The sequence below is a fragment of the Panthera pardus genome, unplaced genomic scaffold (assembly GCF_024362965.1).
Source record: "Panthera pardus isolate Hobbes unplaced genomic scaffold, ASM2436296v1 HiC_scaffold_6, whole genome shotgun sequence".
NCBI lineage: Eukaryota > Metazoa > Chordata > Mammalia > Carnivora > Felidae > Panthera > Panthera pardus.
The window spans coordinates 49,833,765-49,848,753 of NW_026526991.1; the positions used below are offsets into that span (position 1 = coordinate 49,833,765).

The 14,989-nt window shown below is 41.5% G+C and overlaps 1 protein-coding gene and 1 pseudogene across 9 annotated transcripts in view; both read left to right on the forward strand.

Moving 5' to 3' along the window:
* The window catches only part of GRIP1 (glutamate receptor interacting protein 1), a 682,822-nt gene that overhangs the window by 219,235 nt on the left and 448,598 nt on the right, over positions 1–14,989 (forward strand). The gene's annotated exons all lie outside the window — the stretch shown is intronic.
* On the forward strand, positions 9,311–9,911 carry LOC109270460 (60S ribosomal protein L35a-like; annotated as a pseudogene).

Here is a 14,989-nt window from a genome sequence, read left to right on the forward strand (position 1 = left end):
TACTTCCGATTTGAAAATTAACTGTAGGTCTGGGACATATACAAACAGTGCTGTTTCTTGGTCACTGATTTTTTCAGGGAGGCTTGGAATTCCTCAGCTTTACAGGTCAAACTTGCATTAGAACATATTTCATTAGAAAAGAGATCTATATAGCACTAAAATTGTAACAAGTTCCAGCCAATGGGCCATGTTTTTCAAGAAATATGCTATAGACAAAAGATTACAACTACAAAAGTTTTATCCAGTAATAATTTTCTGGATTTGATCTGTAGAGTAACAGGGAGCTTGAAAAATGTCAGCACTTTCCCCAAATGCTATAAACAGGCCTTTAAATAACTGTTTTATATACTCATATCATATTATTGATGACCGATCTTTATAGATCTAGTTTAGAACTCAATTCAAGAGCATGTATTGAGTGTCAGGTTAGCATAATAAGTATAAGATTTATGAAATAGTCTCTGATATCTAGGAGTTTACAGACTGGAGAGATGTGACATGTACTCAAAAAACCATAATATAGTGTAGATGGATGCCATGAAGACTATACCACAAAAAGAGAAAGATTTTCACTGACAGCGGTTGCTTTCAGTGGGAGTGGAGGAGGAGCCCTGAGATCAGGTCAGGATGAAAGAATGTGAAGTGCTTGGAGGCCTGCTGGCTGAAGGATTCTCTGTAAATAGTGAATATAGTTCATGTAACTGAGGGAGATCTTGCCCATGGTGGTGAGGGAAGAGCATTTCAGTCCAAAGGATCAAAGGTCTCTCTTCTCGTGGTGGTGCAGTGCCCTCAGGATGAAATTCACAAGGCTGGCCCTGGCCTCCCTGACCCCATCTCAGTGCTGTCCAGTGTGGCCCCTGGGTCGCCGCTGGTCTGAGAAGGGCCAGGGGTCTCTGAGGAGATCAATCTAGAAGCTTTCAGAGCAGTAGATATTACTGTGACATTTATTTTTATTTTTTTTTTTAATAATTGATCTGCAGTGGTTTGTGAAGAACAGAGAAGTGGTTCTCTATCACAGAGTATTTGAGGAGCGCCGTGTGATATGGTCTTCCCGCTGGCGTGTCAGTGGGGTTTCTCATTGTTCCCTGAATGTGCCAAGCAAAAGCCTCTCACCCTTGCTTTTCCCTCTGCCGGAATGCACTTCCTCTATATCAATATACCTGTCTGTCCTCGCTTCCTCCGGACCTCTGTTCAGATGTCACCTTATCAGAAATGCTTTCCCTGATGACTTAAACAAACCTGCCTTGTCACTCTGGCTCCTAACCTGGCTTATCTCTCTTCCTGTAAGTGCTTAATCCCTCCTATACAGTTATTGGTTTGTTTACTTACTGTCTGTCTTGCCCTACTAGAAGTCAACAGCACAAGAACAGGGACTCATTTATCCTTGGACAGCACTTCCCCCCCATCTGCGGTTTCACTTTCCTGTGGTTTCAGTTACCGAGTCAACCACAGTCGGGAAGCAGATGATCCTTCTTCTGACATGTTGTGGGAAGGTCAGCAGTAGCCTAACGCTACATCGTTCGCCTCGCATCCTTAGAGGAAGGGGGGCATACGTTGCAGAAAGATATTTTGAGAGAACCCACATTCCCATAATCTTTATCGCAGTATTGTCATAATTGTTTTATTTTGATATTAGTTATTTTAATCTCTTACTGTGTCTCATTTATGAATTAGGCTGTCTGGGGGAAAATAAGCCCCGATATATACAGGGTTTGGTACTATCTGCGATTTTGGGCATCCACTGGGGGGTCTTGGAATGATGTCCCTGCACATGAGGAGGGACTACTACAGTGTGCATCACCATATGCTTACCACCTAGGTGAGACATAGTTGGCCTTGGTAAATATTTGCCATTTGGACGGATGCCAGGAACAATTGCAGTCGGGCTCGCAATTGCAGGTGTACTTTAGGGAACAGTCAGTAATTTAATTTGGCTAGAAAAGGGGAGAAGAGAAATAGAATTTCAGTCGGCTCTGGTTTCGGTTCAAGTGATTAGAGTCATATTTTGGTTCTAGACTGCAGCACGTGTAATCAAAGAACATTCTTCTTTTCCTGAGCCGACCAGGTGCCGTCTTGCCATCAAGGATCCTCTTCCTAACCAACTCTAGAGGTGTTTGTTTTGTTTTGGTATTTCAATCTCGGTACCCCCTATTTTAATTTCCATCATCTTACCGTGTAAGTGTTTCCTCACAAAACTCCGGTTTAGCTCCCCCCGAAACTGCAGCATATTTGAAGTTCTTGTGGACCCAGAAGAGGGGAGAAATGCTACCCTTATCATTTGTGGAGATGGCGCGCAGGGCCCTTTCCAGCAGGGCTGGGCCCCTCAGGCACTGCTTCTAGCCCATGCAGATTTACAGCTGGGACTCCCCCCCACCCTCCCGGCCCCATGGAGGGTGATGAGGGCCTGTGGTAGGGGTTCGGTGAGGCTTCACAGTTGGAAGGAAAGGTCAGCTCTCTTGGGCCACTGAGGGGATCCTCCAAGATGAGATAAGACAGGCGGATGAGAAATCTGTGCCCCACCTGTGTTCCTGGCCCTTTTGGCATGGCAGCTTTTTCCTTCCAAGAGCCTTGCAGTGCACCTCGGTATCACTAAGAGGAAAGCAATCCATTTATGACTAGCAGGGAAGACATTTTCTGCTTTCAGAGTGGCCTGGCATACAGATAGCATACATAATTAATATGCCCCAGAAAGCCATTTAAATTAATTATGGGATTGTCCCCCAAGAAGTATGCCATGGAAGGCTGTGCTTTAGGATTTTTAAGCGGGTTCCGGGAGTCCCAGGTTGTTTTTTCCCTCACCATTAGGACTTAGTGACCTCAGGCAATTCACTTAATGTTCTCTAAAGTATGTGTAAGGTATTTTATTGATCCATATTTTATTCATACTTTTCACTCCTGAACCTTAGAAAACCTCCGTAGAGCCATTCTAAGGGTCATTGAGTGAAAGCCGGCACGATAGCACTATCCTTTGAGATCCTCCATAGAAAATTGCTTAAAAGGGCCTGGTTACATATATATTTTTTAACATCCCAAAGTAGATATTTCATAGCACTAATTATTCTTCATTAAAATGTCTAGTTAAACGTGCATATCTGCTTAATTCTTTAAAATCTATGACTGCCCAAGACGTAAGTGATCAGCTCTTGCAACTGGACTGAGTGCATATTCAGGTAGGAAGTTGTTAAATTACTGTCAGAATTATACCACCTCTGTGATCGAGCAAGTTGCATTTTCCCTGAAGGAAGAGTGCTAGGAAGGTCTTACATAAGCCGTACGTTTTTCTCACTTATTCTGTTCTTGCCATTTGCACTAAAGAATTATGACTAATTTTAGGGTTCAAGAGGAACCGTGTTCAGAAGTGAATGAGATTAGGAATTTGTATTTTCTACTTAGCTATATCTTTTTTGTTTGTTTGTTTGTTTGCAAGAGATGCTGCAAAGTATTGTGCACTAACATTTTATGGATTAAGAGTCATGTGAACTCCATTAGTGTCCAAGATACCAGGTTTTTTCTTGGGAGAAAGAAACAGTTTCTTTTCTTTTTTTTTTTTCCTCCATGGCTGGTATGGAATTTCCGTGTTGAGCTTTTAGTCCTGCATCAATATGCTTATCTCTATAAAACTGTTCTACTTTTCTAAGCAAAAAGGGCATAGACACTATACAATATTCTCTTCAAATAAGCCAGTGCCGAACTATAGGAAGTTGCCTTAGTTTGCATAAATCTTTTTGAAAAACTGCAAAAAAATTTCATGTTATTATTCCCAACGGGTTTCCTGCATTTTTCTGCTGTTTAGCAGCTGTCCAGCAGATGGCACTGTGAAGTAACTAGATGACAGCTTTTTTTTTTTTGTAAATGTGGCTGTGTGCATTTCTACCATATCTATATTTATAAACACTCATTCTGTTAACATTACAGTAGACAGTATGACACGTTTTTGAAACACAAGTGTCTGCGATTTGTAAATTTGTGTCTTGTACTGGCACATTATTATGTAGCATTTCCTGATACAAATATAATAAAACTGTTCATTGTTCCTTAAGGAGCTTTTCATCTTTCTGGTTATTAACATTAGAGTTCACTTAAAAGCTTGTGCCAATAGGGTAGAGATACATCAGCAAATAATCCCCATACTTATATCATCCTGGGTGCCCCTGCCCTGTGTTTGATTCGAGGAAGGGGTGTGGTTGGGCTAAGGGTAACAGCCCTCAGAGAGTTGCTCACAAACAGCTCACTTCATGGAGTATTGTGGCCAAAAAGGAAGGAAACAAAAGGAAACTAGCGCCCGTTACTCTCAGTGTGGCCTAGAAGCATGGGTCTACTTGGGTGCTTGTCAGAAATGCGGTGTCTTAGGGCTTACCCTAGATGTAATGCATCTGAATTGTTTTTTAACAAGATTCCCAGATGAATCATATGCACATCAAAGTTTGAGAAACATTGCCTATTAAGTGCTTCCTCTTAGCTCAGGGTTGATGGGGGGTGGAAGGGAGGGGAGGGTGGGTGATGGGTATTGAAGAGGGCATTTTGGGGGATGAGCACTGGGTGTTGTATGGAAACCAATTTAACAATAAATTTCATATAAAAAAATAAGTGCTTCCTCTTTGAATGTACAGCAGATGTTGAGAGCCTACAATGTGTCAAGCAGTGTATCCTGGGCTTGGGTTGCAGAGATGGCCAAGTCAGGATACTGGCCATCAGGGGATAAGCGGCATATTAAACAAATAATCATAAACAACAAAGCCAATACAGCAATGTAGGTGCTAACAGGTATGTCCTAGTTGCAAGTGTATGTTTGGTAGGCGTTGGGCTGAGGTTCACATTTAATCTTTTGTTTTGGTTAAGTTTATTCATTCACTTTTGAGAGAGAGAAAGAGGGAGGGAGGGGGAAAGAGAGCGTGCACAAGTGGGGGAGGGGCAGAGAGAGAATCCCAAGCAGGCTCCACACTGTCAATGCAGAGCTCGAAGTCATGCATCGTGAGATCATGACCGGAGCTGAAATCAAGAGTCGGGTGCTTCACCAGCTGAACCACCCAGGTGCCCCTCACATTTAGTCTTTATAACAACTCTGAGAGATGGAAATTGCTGTCCTGGAAGAGGTAACTATGAAAAGTCATTCAACAGCCAGTCAACGATGAGCTAACACTTGAACCCAGCTCTTTCAGGCTCCAAAGCCCAAGCTTTTTCAATAAACTATATCTTAGAAACCCAGCTTTTTCAGTAAATGAGCTATCTGTGTAATCCCTGTTATAGATAACAAAGGAAGGTGTTGCTTTCCAGACCAAGGATCTGAGGACCTTGCATTAAAAGGTAATTTTGGAAAGGTTATAAGTTAAGCACTTATGAGTGATTTCCCCGATGAGCGCGGTGGTCACCTAATACCTTGCACGTGGGTCATCTCAGTTCCTCTACAGGGACGTCTGGAGATCCAATGCAGCCCTGCCATCAGGAGGAGGAAGGGGCTGACTGCAGATGGGCGGCCCTAGGGGACTTTTAGATGGAGAATTTGTAACAGAATGGGATTATATTTGCTGAGCTCAGGAGAAGTAAGAATCTGGGTATTCTCTCCCACAACCAGTCAGGTACTGCTTGTAAGTCAGCAGTCGTCCGGATGGTGGTAACACTGAGCCCTGCAGAGGCCACAGAGCACGGTTTTTAGGAATTGCCCCAGACTGACACTCATCTCTTCAAAACCATTCTCAGAGGTTAATATGGTTTTAATTACCTACACTTATATGAGCCTGGCTGTTTTATCTAAGTTCATTGATGAGTCTCCCACAGAGAATGGAATTAAACATCTCAATAAGATAAGGAAATTATATCTATTTTTTGTCACTGTATGTGGGAGGATTGTGGTTGAGTCTGAGAAAATTATTTCCTTCAGGGCCTTTGATCCTTTTGTATTATCATTTATTATTTCACATATTATATCCACCTGTAAGCAAAACTGAATATTAAATTTGAATCACGGTTTAGAAACATACATACGTAGTTGGCAAAAATAATACCTGCCTCTTGTGAAGAACCTACGGGTCAAGAAATGATGCTAAAGGAACTGACTGCCCTATAGGCCTTTGATGGCTAATGTTGGTATTTTTCAGAAAGTGCTGGGAATATTTATCCTGATCTTTTAAGCCCCATCTTGTTATTTCCAGGCAATTTGTAGCATTTAGTACCCTAGAGTCAAAAATGGTTTTGCTTCTATCTTTGGCTAACAGTGGCGAATGCATATTCCAAATATGGCTCATATTCCCAAAAACAAAGCGGCGTGGGATGTTGTAGAAGTTGTTAGGGGGAAAAAGCGTGTGTACAAATTCACAGGGATTGGGAGTAGCGACTAGGTCAAAATGGTCAGCCATGATGGCTATAGTGATGATTTGTCAAGGAGCACCGTTGCCTCATTCTTTAAAAGAATAACTTTGATATGCTAAAATTTCTATATAACCAACAACAAAAAAGACGCTGGCTTAATGCTATCTTTTTGTCCAAGGGTGAGCTTTTCTTCCATTTCATTGGAACCGCCCTCAAATGCTCATCCACACCACTAGCTCATGTTTCATTCTCAATCTTGCTTCAACTCCGTGTCTTCTTGGAGTAGAGTATTTTATTTTAAATGTAAAAAGGAAAAAGGTGAGGTGACGGCATCTCTGAGAGAAGCCTGCTAAGAATTTTGTCTGGTTACTGTCTCCACTTTTCTAAAGCGGCCTCTTGACCATGTCATTTTGCCCTCACCTGTCTCCATAAGAAAATGAAGTGTTGTCTGGAAAAACAGTGGACATTGTTACCTAATAAGCTATAGTAGTTACGATATGCAAAAGAGGAAAAAGATACCAAAGAAAACAAGTCAACTTGAGGGATTTTTAAGAGTATTTTATGCATACATATATATTATTTAACATTTATTCATTTTTGAGAGACAGAACGTGAGTGGGGGAGGAGCACAGAGCCCGATGTGGGGGCTCGAACTCACGAACCCTGAGATCATGACCTGAGCCGAAGTCAGAGGCTTAACCGACTGAGCCACCCACGCACCCCTTTTTTATGCTTATATTTTTAAGACTAGTTCTGAAGTATGTCATAAAGTCAATTCATATTTACCTTAATTTCTTAAACATACAAAGCTCAGAGTTAACGTAATATGTCATGGGGTGCTAGCAAATTATCACAAAGAAGCAATACGAATGCCATCTGTATTATAAAATGTGTTGGCCTTTGTTTTAGTCAAGAGTAGCACACGGGCCATTGTGAAAATTAGAATCAAAATGATCTCTCGTGTATATAGTAATCCTCTACTAGCCATATTATTCAATTAAACAGAACATGCATTCCTTTTCCAATGTAAATAACTAAATGGTACTGAAATGGTACTTAAACAAACAAAAAACATAATGAAGATTGTTGGGAGGGTTGCCCTGGAAAATATAATCAAAGAAAAGGTGATAAGTGTCTTTTCCATACTTCCCTGCTCCAGCCAAGCTTTGTTAGTGACAGCCCCCTGAGCATGCTGTGCTATTAACCTGTAATGCCACCTCTCTGCACACGTGATGAACTCGGGCGTGTCCTTCAAGACTCCAGTGGAGTACCCTCTGATCTTTGAAGCTAGCTCCTCTGATCACTGTTTGTCTCCTCTTTCTGTTAGGGCCTCCTATTTTTGCTCTTGTCTCACGATGTTGAAATTATATGAGCCTCGCCCTCCTCCCACCCCCAGATGAGCCCCTTGAAATCAGGAACCACACTTCATTCATTTATGTATCTTCAGTGCCTAGTTCATGTATGAAAAATGTGAGGTACGTGTGCCTTCAGTCTTCAGTTCCCGCGTCTGTGACAGATCCTGCAAATCAATCATGGCACTTTCTGTCTCTCGGAGACTAGGCCTAGCTCCCTAGTACTTTGAATGCCACACTTGAAGCTGCTGCTTACCAGACAGGTTCATTGTGATTGACATGCTGGTTTCAGCTGCCTTGTGACCACTGGCCTAGCAGAACACCTAGCTCATAGTAAGCAGGCATTGTTATTTTTAGGTGAAAAATGATATTAAATGGAAATCATATGAAACCTTTGTGGCTTTTGGCTTAAGCTTTGTTTGTGGCTTTTGGCTTAAGTATTCTGATGGAGTTGAATCTAGCAATGTTTTAAAACTTGCTGATACCTCCAATCACTGAGATTCAAACATGGTGTTGTTTCACTTTCATTATTTTGAAACACTCTGAGTTAAATAAAGTTAAACAGCCTCCTTTACATTGCAAAACCTACCCTTTTGTGCCAGAGTACATCAAGAATCTGCATGAAGAGAATAAAATATTTAGTGTTTCTCAGACTATTGGAACAACAAAGGAGGGTTTTATGGAGCTACTGTTCCCCAGGACCCACTCTGTAGCAGATTCTAGATACTTCTGCCCATGTCTTCCCCACACTGTGTTATTTATGTATTTATAGTTAGTATTGGGAAAATGAGAACAACAGGCTTCCTTTCTTCTGGTTTTGGAATATAATCTAGAATATTCTTTTAGAAGTATGTGACAGTGATTGCTTCTTCCTCTAATTTCCTGCTGGTTTCTCTAAGTGCATTGACCTTTGAAAATATATTATTAATTTTTCTTTCCGAAGCATGAAGTTAAAGTAGTAAATGATATGAGTCAACAGACTTGGATTCAAAGACCCCAAGGCCGACATTCACAAACGCCACAGGAGTGCAGTTCTCATTTCTCTTCATGACCCTTAGTTTTCTCACCTATAAAGTGGGGATATTGAATCCCCGAAGTGTCAACACAGGCACAGAACAAACAAACAATGCAGAGATGTGTGTTTGCTCCCTGTCTGATTCCAGATGTAACTAACACTCTTTTTTTTTTTTTTTTAATTTTTTTTTTTAACGTTTATTTATTTTTGAGACAGAGAGAGACAGAGCATGAACGGGGGAGGGTCACAGAGAGAAGGAGACACAGAATCTGAAACAGGCTCCAGGCTCTGAGCTGTCAGCACAGAGCCCGACGCGGGGCTTGAACCCACGGACTGTGAGATCATGACCTGAGCCGAAGTCGGACGCTTAACCAACTGAGCCACCCAGGTGCCCCGTAACTAACACTCTTAAGGATGTGTTTTTAAATCAGTTTGCTTAGAGAGCAGTTTCATTTCCAGAAGCTAGAGATGACTTGAAAGTGACTTGTGACACCTGACCAGTTAATAATGCATCTTACGTGTGCAGTAGGAGCTGGTAAAACCTAATGTCTCCGACTCAGCCTTAATGATGTAGTAACATAGTTTGGGATATTTGTTGCCAGTGTAGTTTCTCCCCAGATCCCCCTTCTGCCCTCAACACCCCCTCCCCCCCCCCCAAAAAAAAAGCAGATGGGAGAGGAAGAATAGACAGAAGACATCACTTCAAATAGGGATGATGTTGACAAAGGTTGGCACTGTGTTTTAAGAATAAGTAATTGCTCAGAATAAAGTGCCATGGGGGAGGGGAGCTGCTGCTGCTGAACTTTGGGTCCAAATAAGTGGGGCCTACTAGGAACAGGACTCCTAAAATGACAAAGATGTCTGGGAGGGTGTGGTCCGGAGCCATTTTTGCTGGCTATAAGCAGGGTCTCTGGAGCCAGAGGGAGCGCACAGCTCTTTTTAAAATTGAAGGAGTTTATGCTCGAGAGGAAGCTGAATTCTATCTAGGCAAAAGATATGCTCATATGTACAAAGCAAAGAACAACACAGTGACTCCTGGTGGCAAACTGAACAAAACCAGAGTACTCTGGGAAAAAGTAACTTGTGCTCATGGAACCAGTGGCATGGTTCATGCCAAACAAATTCCAAAGCAACCTTCCTGATAAAGCCATTGGCCGCAGAAGCCGTGTGATGCTGTATCCCTCAGGGGTTTAAACTAACTGAAAAGTAAATAAATAAAGGTGTAGATTTGAAAGGAAGGAAGGGAGGGAGGGAGGGGGAGGGAGGGAGGATCATGGGAAACGAAGTCCATAGTGAGAGCATTTGGGAGTTTCTCCGTTATCTGCCTTATTGGGTAGTATGGATAGTAACGTTCCTGTCCCGGGGCTCATTTCACAGATTCCCCTCTCGCATCAACACTATAACATTCTGTTTTAACTTGTAACAGTACCCATGTATTTATGCTTAGGCTGCACCTAGATTGTTCCTGTTTCCTTTTGTATTTTGTGCAACATGTTGATGTTGTTGGGAAAACTGGGGATTGCGTATCGGGCAGCATTTTAATTCCAGTCTTACCACTTACCGCCTGCGTGATCTTGCCAAAGCATTTAACTTCTCTTGGTCTCCCATCCTCTGCTGTGAAATGGAGATAATGATGTCTAGGATTCTTGTGAGGATTCAGTGCTACTAAAAGTAAAGAACCTGGTGGGGCATAGCTGCTTCCTAAATGCTGGTTCCCCCAAAGCCCTCCTCCACGTCACTCCGAGAATAACCAGTATAAAATGTTAATCTGAATTTGTCTGTTTCAAATTTATCAGTGGTTCCCAGTGCTCCCAGGATCAGATCAAGGCTCCCTGCTGAGTCATTCAAGGCTCCCCCGCTCCCCCATGAACTGGCTTGTTTCCAAACCCATTTCCCATCATTCTCATCTCCACATGTTATGACCAGTCACCCTAAACTTCTCTGCTTTCCTCTGACCATTATGGTTTTGCTTGTTGTGTCATGTACTTCCTTTCCTCCCTAGGAGGTCTTTCCTGGCCACCCCTTGCCCCACCTGTCCAGAATGAGTGTCTCTCTTCTGTGCTGTTTATCTTGTGACACTTTTTCATTTCAATACGATCTGCTTATCTTTCCCTCACAAGATGGCACATGAAGGGTGCAACTTGTATCTTATTTATATTTATATTCCCAGTGTACAATATCTGACCTACAGCAAGTGCTCAAGAAAGCTCTGTTTCCTGGATTCTGTCTCACCTTATTTGTCCCCCATGCCTGTCAACCCCAAAAGACCCATTATTATTATTCCTAGCAGAGCAAGACATATTTTAGTGACTTTGTGAACCCCCCAAATAACTTATTTTTAGTGTCTATTTAGAAAAAAAGAGATACATATGTAAGTGTATTAAAACAACAACAACAACAACAACAACAACAACAATAAACCACTCTAGGATCACCTGGGTTGCTCGGTCGGTTAAGTGTCCGACTCTTGGTTTCCACTCGGTCATGATCTCACGGTCCGTGAGTTTGAACCCCACGTCAGGCTCCATGCTGGCGGTGAGGAGCCTGCTCTGGATTCTTCTCTCCCTCTCTGCCCCTGCCCTACTGACGCACACTCACACACTCTCTCTCTCTCTCAAAATAAATAAACTTAAACCCTCTAATGACAGGAACCAATCATATTCATGAATTCTCAAATTATATTCTTACAGAATTAAGGTAATCAAACTGCAGATACTTCCGTCTTTTCAGCATCTTGTCTGCCGTCAGCATCAGTGATTCGGGCAGAGTTCTGCTGCTAGAATGCCCGCCAGTCACTGTGGGCTCAGGTATCAGGGAAAGGTACGCACTTCGGTCTTAACTTTGGCCCGTGATTTATAAATGTCTGGATGGCAAAAAGACGTTTCAGAAGTTTATTTCTTCCAAGATGTGGTGTTAGAGCTGCTGAAAGAAACTCGGATTTGTTAGAATTGGGCTGACATTTATAAAGACATAAAACCTCTGTGTGGCAGCAGCTTTAATTATTACTTAAGAGCAGAGTTGTTAAAATGGCTTCCCCAGATACTTGAGCTTTTGATTATGTAAGGAGGAAAAAAGAAAAAAAAAAAAAAAGATAAATTTCAAAATTGAAGCTCAAACAGTTCGCACTGCCAGTTACTCGATAATTCATTTTGGGGACGGCTTCTATGTGTGGTCTAGGAATGAAGCCAAATATCAAATGCATCACTGGCTGCTGACAGGTAATGATAAAGTGTTAAGGAAAAAACAAAACAAAACGGAACAAATCACAACTTGCCTCCATCAGAAAGATATGGGGATATTTACTGAAGTATTTGAGTATCTTCAATGTACATGAGCTCCACAGCAACCTGTAAGATTTAAAATCTTCTTTTCCAGGGGCGCCTGGGTGGCTCAGTCGGTTAAGCCTCCAACTTTGGCTCAGGTCGTGATCTCACAGTTCGTGAGTTCGAGCCCCGCATCGGGTTCTGTGCTGACAGCTAGCTCAGAGCCTGGAGCCTGTCTTCAGATTCTGTGTCTCCCTCTCTCTCTGTCCCTCCCCTGCTTGCACTGTCTCTCTCTGTCTCTCTCTCTCTCTCTCTCTGTCTCTCTCTCTCTCAAAAATAAATGAAGAAAACATAAAAAAATTTAAAATCTCCTTTCCTGGTATTCATATAAAGAACTCTTTCATGGTTACTTTGAGATTTCTCCAAATCAGAAGAAAAAGCCCCCCCACGTTCGATCCTTGAGACGTGAACTCTAAGCTAATAGTGTCTTAGTTGTCTGTTACTTTTCATATTTATCAAGGGAAACTTTAACAAGGAGGGTAGTATCCTTGGAGGGTTAAGATGCGTTCTGCTAGTGTGGCATGTTTTACTTACTCTTATGCTTGCAATAAATGGAGGTTTGTCTGTGTTAGGATATGAGGCTATTCTCCAAAGACATGTATGCTGATAGCACTAATGATTTGCAATATTTAACAGTAAAACTGTTTTACTTGCAGTGACTCCAGGCTTTGAATTATAAATGGAATCATTTTATATCTTTTGGCATTAGTTGAAATACATGGGAATTGGCCCAGATTTCCCATTAATAATGTAGCAAGTAAACGTTTCAAAATCATTAGAGCTGATATCTCTATTTAATTGGTATTTGGAAGATACATTTTATTTATCAAAATATACATTCATAAAATTTATATAAATTTATACTGATTTGAAAAAAAATCTAAGTTTATTTTATTTTTAAAAAATTTTTTTTAACGTTTATTTATTTCTGAGACAGAGAGAGACAGAGCATGAACAGGGGAGGGGCAGAGACAGAGGGAGACACAGAATCTGAAACAGGCTCCAGGCTCTGAGCTGTCAGCACAGAGCCCGACGCGGGGCTCGAACTCACGGACCGTGAGATCATGACCTGAGCCGAAGTCGGATGCTTAATCGACCGAGCCACCCAGCCGCCCCTAAGTTTATTTTAAAAGATTCGATACTACATGTGTACTATGTTATGTTTATCTGTATGTATAAGCATTTTTTGTTTATTGTTTGGGCTGATTAAAAATCACAACTGAACTCAGGGGGTACTAAGAGGTGATTTTCTGCTGTGATCTCATTCTAAGTGACATTTCTTTTTTATTTTAAGTTTATTTATTTATTTTGAGAGAGAGAGAGAGAGAGCAAGCAAGCAGGGAAGGGGCAGAGAGTGAGGGAGAGAGAGAATCCAAAGCAGACTCCGTGCTGTCAGTGCAAAAGGCCCAACGTGGGGCTTGATCCTGTGAACTGTGAGATCATGACCTGAGTTGAGGTCAAGGTTGGACACTTAAACAACTGAGCTACCCAGGCACCCCACGTTTCTTTTTATTTGACCTCAATTTACCTGCCGGGGAGGATTGCTAACTTATCACAGTGGGTAAATCTTACTGATTTAAGGCAAATCATATGCAATTTGGGGAAGGCATCAAATCACTTTTGAAAGAGAAATTCCCTGGCATGGCTAATGTAAGATATAACTTTCATGACTAAAGTAGGTACAGGAAGGTGTCCAAAAATGGGAGAATGAATTTGTGTCTGCACCGACAGCCCTTTTCACAGTCTTGACCCAGTCCTTCTCTCCTGAATTTACTGGCTCTATTTACAGAAGACTTTAAGTGCAATTGAGTTTTTATTTGAAATTGTACACCCTCTATTTATAGATTATGACTTTAATTCATGATGACGTGATGAGGAAAAGGAATACCAATCGTGGCAAAGTCAGAATTGTTAATGATGTGAACTGGCATGCTAGGTAGGTTTTTGATAAAGTTTTACGATTTGAATGTATGTATCTGTAATGACAGAGCTAACCTAAAATTGCAAATGATTAGGCATTGGAGAAAGAATGCTCAGTCTTTTAACACTTTGCTTGTTTAATGTGAAAAACTTTATAAGGAGACATAAAATTCAGAGAACAAAGGGGGAGGATACCACACCTTGCTCAGCTGGGTACTATGTGAGGTTTGGTGAAGTTACCCACTTTCCATGGCTGGGAAGGTAGAATTGTGGGATTTTAGAACTGGAAGGGGATTTCAGCTAGCCCATATTATAGATAGAGAAACCGAGTCCAGAGAGGTGAAGTTGGTATGCTTTACCCAGCATACCAACTTCAGCTTCATAGTCACTTGATTTCCAGTGGATCATAGTCACTTCTGGAAAGGCCCAGCTGGTAAAATCTTTCAGGACGGCTGTGAAGCCGGAATGAAGAGTTGGTTGGTGTTTTCAGTGTACAAAGGCTGTATAAACTTCAAACGTAATTATAATAAAACCCTGTATTTTGGCTTTGGGCTGCTGAGCTCTCAGAGGAACACCTGCTCTAGTCACAAAAACATCCTCCCGCCTATAACTTCTTTTATCGTAGACAGACGCTTGCCTTTGTCCCTGCTTTCCTTGGATAGCCTCCTGTTTCCACTTCTAGATGTCCTGTGTGTTGTGAAAGAGTGTCATTCTTTCAGATGTGGAAGCTTTTTAAAAAAGATTGGCCATTATCACTTACTAATATTTTACGTCCATAGCCTCTATTCCTAAACTTCTCTTGATTTTCAGTTAATCCTTCCCTCTCAAGAAAACCAGGGGTAATTTAAATAGAGAAAAGAGAAGAAAACTAACATTTATTCAGCACCTACTATTTGCCAAGTATTCTCTTTAAATTGCTTTTGGAATGAGGTCAGTATGAATAAATAAATCAATAAAAGATCCTATCCTGCTAAGATACCTTGCCTACATTATTAATTGCTGAATAAATCAAGGCTCAGAGATGTTAAATAAGCCAGAGAGAGGAATTAAAAAGCCAGTAAGTCTAAAAGGAG